Here is a 4,711-nt window from a genome sequence, read left to right as displayed (position 1 = left end):
TTGACAACGGGAGAAGTAAGTGTTGCACCGTCTCCCGGAGGTACTGCAATGCCGGGTCGATGCGTGGAGCGGACGGAGCAAGCCCCATTTCCGACTCCCTGTTCAAAAATCCATTTAATATAAGGTCCCCCGATGGGGGACGTATCAGATATTAAACTGATAAGAACAGATTTTTTTTTTTGAAAAAAATAATTTATTACGCTCAATACCATTCATACTTTACAAAATCATAGTTCTCATTCATTCTTAATTAATTATTTACAACAACAAACAAAAACAAACCTCAGGGGAGCATCGTCCCTCCCCGTCATCCCTAACCAATACCTAACCCTTTCCCTATCTCTTCGTCTCTAATCTATCCCCTTTCCTAACCTAGAAAACTCCCAGTCCTAATCCCCCCTTCCACCTCTCCCGTGCCGCATGCTGCCCCCACTTTCGCTCCTCCCTCTTCATCCTCCCCCTCAAATCACCTTCCACCCTCCTCACTATCCCTTCCACCCCCCACTCTCTCCCTGTCTTAACTAAATTCTGCCTGGCTTCCCACAGTCCCCTTTTAAAGAGACTCATGAGAAGCCAGAGCAAAAACCTGTCCCTATCCGTACCCCTCGCTCTCCCTACTCCTCTCTCTAACCTAGCCCATGTCAACACAAAATCCCCTCTAACCAAACCTATCAACACCCGTGCCCTAGCCCATACCACTCCGGCAAAGGCACAGTCCCATAAGGCATGGCGCACAGTCTCCTCCCTGCCACAAGCAGATCTTGGACAGGTGGGGGATCGCGCCAAACTATGCCGGTACATAATAGCACGTACCGGCAAGCACTTGTGGAGGCTCAACCAATTCAGGTCCTTGAGCCTGTTGTCCAGGCCCCGCGCCTGCACTCCCTCCCAGACCACTGACGAGATGCCCGCTACAGGCGCAGGACTCCCTGCCTGCCTGACCTCCTCGTACAGGTGCCTGTGGTCTAAACCTACTCGGGCAACTTCAACCTCGGGGTGCGCACGTAGCCACTTGGCCGCATGGCCAAAGTGCCACGGCAGCTGTTCCGCCCGAGGACCCGCGTTAGACCACACCATAACGCTTCTCGCCTGATACGAGAAGAACACCCGCAGGAGGTAACCGGACGGGTGTATAACCGGATTAGCAAGCTCCGTCAACAGAAAAGAAACAAAAATTGCGTCTAGCTTGAGGGGGAAATGTGGTATCCCCCTACCTCCCTCCCCGATGGGACAGAGCATGCGCGCCCTGGCGACCCACTCGTACCTGCCACCCCACATGAACTGAAACACGAGCCTCACTAGAGGCCTTCTCAGACAAGCCGGCAACGGGTAGATGTATGCCAAATACAAAAGAGATGGCAATACATCCACCTTCAAGACAAGGACCTTACCTATAAAGGACAAAGACCTAGCCTTCCACATTGCAAGCTTCCTCTGTACCACTGCGATACCCATGTTCCAGTTCAGCGTCGCTGAGCCGGAGGTCTCAAAATGGACCCCGAGAATCCTCAGGGCCCCTTCACAGAGAGATAACCCCCCGGGCACATCCGTCCTGCCGCGCCATCTTCCGAAATACTTAACGGAAGACTTTGCATGATTCAGAACTGCCCCCGACGCTTGGGTGAAATCCCCAATGATGGCAAGGGACCTTGTCAGGCACGAGTCCTTACATAATAGCAAGGAAGTGTCGTCAGGCGTACTGCGTCATCTTAACACGCAGCCCACACCCCTGTGTCTGCCCTAATGGCAGCTCCCCAGAGGCTCCATGTACAGTACGAAGAGGAGGGCCGAGAGTGGGCATCCCTGCCTGACCCCAGACGCAGAGGTCAAAACGCCACCTAAGTGACCGTTTACGCTAACTCGACACCCCGCTCCGACATATAATGTACGGATCCATCCTATATACTTCTCCCCAAATCCTAGTCTACCTAATACCCTGAATAGAAAAGATCTATTCACGCGATCAAAGGCTTTCGCCTGATCAAGCGCTGCTACCATTAAAGGCAGGCCTCTATCTTCAACCCAGGCGATGGAGTCCCTGATCAACTGAAGGTTCCATCTAATAGAGCGTCCCTCTACCCCACACGTCTGATCCTCGTGGACGACGTAGGGAAGGGCTGTGGCAACCACCCGCTAAAACCTTTGCAAGCAACTTGTAATCTACACACAGCATGGTCAATGGTCGCCAGTTGCCGAGGTCTGTTGCTTCCCCCTTCTTGTAAAGAAGTGACAGCACACCAACAACCATTGAACCCCCCGGGACACCCGTCTCGAGGATGGCCTTCAAGACTTCGAGTACCACCGGTCCGAGTATACCCCAAAACTTGAGGTAAAACTCAGCCGGCAGCCCATCCATCCCAGGCACCTTCCCTTTTCCCATCCTCCTAAGAGCGCTCTCAACCTCTTCTAGTGAGATCTGGGCCTCCATCACTTCTTAATGTCCTCCGCAGCTGCCGGGACAAGTGTTCTAAAAACACATTTCCCTGCTCTACATCTATCTCCCTTTTAAAACCGGAAATGATCAGTTGTCACCCTGACCATTTCCTCCTCATTTCCTAACTGTACTACCATCTTCTTTTCTAACGCCATGCACTACCTTCCTACTCTGCCTGGCCCTAACTGACTTAAAGAAACAGAACAAGTCTCATTATGTTCTAGAAAGCCGCTATGCGCACGCTCCAGGAAAGCTCGAGCCTTCAGCTCCTGCAGCTCCCTGAGTTGCGCCTTTAGGGCAGAGGATCTCTCCCAGTCAATCGACCCGCCGAGGTTGCCTGCCTCGTACTCGAGTTCGATTAACCTTTGGAGACGATCCATCTCCCTCCTTTCCTCCCTCTTTTTCCTTTTACAATAACCTATTATAAAAGCCCTAATCCTCACCTTAACTATATCCCACCACTCCAACACCCCCTCGCACATAGACCGGAGGCCGTCAAGCCTTCGAAAGAAACACAAAAATGCGTCAACGAAAGCCTGCTCCTCCAGTATATCCCGGTCTAGCTTCCAGTACCCCCTACCGAAGAGGCAGACTGGCGACCCCACCTGCAGGAACACCCCGTCATGGTCCGAGAAAGAAACAGGCAACAGCCGCCCAGACAACTGGCCCAACGACCTGGATATAAAAATGTAATCGAGCCTCCGCGCAACCCCCTGGAGTTGCGCCATGTAGGACCGGCCATTGTCGGAGTAGTGTGCAGGCCGCTATCAACCAGACCATGGCAAGCCATTAGCCCGGTGATAGCGCCTGCACTGCTATCCCCTCCCAACCCTAAATCTATGTTGAAATCCCCTCCTATCACCAAGTGCCTATTTGTAACACACAGGGGCGTCAGACAGTCCACCATCTCCCTCCTGTCTGCCGCCACCTGTGGCCCATACACTACCACTAACCTATACCTACTATCCCTAAAAGTGACATCAACCCCTAACACCCTCCCCTGTATTACAAGAAAAGTGCCCTCTACCTTCACCTCCCTATTCCCAAACAAAATGCCTACCCCTGTCGAATGCACCCCTCCTATACCCCAAACTGACTCCCCCTTGCCCCATTCCCTACTAAACCTTTTGACATCCCCTCCATCCCTCAGGTGAACCTCCTGCAAAAAACAAACATCAAAACCCACCCCTTCCAAAAAACGAAATACCACCCTCCTCTTAATAAAATCTCTCAAACCCCGTACATTTAAACTAAACAATTTTATAGACATATTAAATTAAATATTTACCAACCAAAAGAAACCCTCAACAAAATAAAACCTAAATAACAAAACAGGAGGCTCACCCGATGCTCCCCTGGTCCATCACATCCGGCGGGGACGCCTTCTCCTCTCCTGACGTCCCCCCGTCCTCCTCCTCCATTCCTCCAAACCAGGATGCAGGTATGGTGTTTGGTCTTGAAGTTTCCTGCATCCTGGGTTCTCCACCATCACCCTCCATTTTTCCCTCCCTGAAAGCGTCCGGGCCGGGGCTAGGGGACCCCATCCCCTCAAATAGGAGTTGAGAACCCCCAGCCAAAACGTCCCGATCCGCTTCCAGGGATTCACTCTCCACCAAATCCAAAACCTGAGGGACTGAAGAGAACAATGATTTAAAAAAAACTTTTCCTTCCCCCATCCCTCTCTTTGCTACCCCCTCCCTCTCACTACCTGCCGAGCCTCCTCTCCTCTTCCCTTTCTTTTTTTGTGCAGGAGGTAAGGGGGATGCACCACCCCTCTTCCCCGATAACTCCTCCACCATTTCCCTCATCTCTTCCACTAGTAGGCTCGACATGCTATCCCCCCACCCCCCTCCCTCTCCCCCACTCCCCAGTCCCCACCACCTCTCCTCCCCATCTGCCCTCCCCTGGTCCTCCACCCCCCCGCACCCCCCCGCCTCCCCTCCCTCCGGTCCTTCATGTCCTGGTGTCATCTCTTTCTCAGCTCCCTCTTCCTCTGTTGCTTCCTTCTCCAACCCCTCTCCTCCATTGCCTTCATCCGTCTTCTTCCTCTCCTCTTCTTCTGCCACTGCGACCTCCTGAGCAGCTGGGTTTTCTGGGCCTGTTCTTTTGTACGAACCCCCTCCTCTTCCCCCATCCCCCGCTCCCCCTCCAGCTGCAGACGCGTATGACCTCTGGCGAGCTGGGCAATCCCGCCACAGGTGTGCAGATGATCCACACCCGTGGCACGCCTTGGGCTCGCCACAACCTCTGGCCTCGTGCTCGGCCGACCCGCAGATC

The 4,711-nt window shown here is 53.2% G+C and overlaps 1 pseudogene; it reads right to left on the bottom strand.

Moving 5' to 3' along the window:
• Nucleotides 1-17: 17 nt before the first annotated feature.
• Nucleotides 18-193, bottom strand: LOC135530980 (U2 spliceosomal RNA; annotated as a pseudogene).
• Nucleotides 194-4,711: the final 4,518 nt, after the last annotated feature.

This window comes from Oncorhynchus masou, unplaced genomic scaffold (genome assembly GCF_036934945.1).
Source record: "Oncorhynchus masou masou isolate Uvic2021 unplaced genomic scaffold, UVic_Omas_1.1 unplaced_scaffold_14752, whole genome shotgun sequence".
Taxonomy (NCBI): Eukaryota; Metazoa; Chordata; class Actinopteri; order Salmoniformes; family Salmonidae; genus Oncorhynchus; species Oncorhynchus masou.
This window is presented reverse-complemented; position numbering and strand designations above follow the sequence as displayed.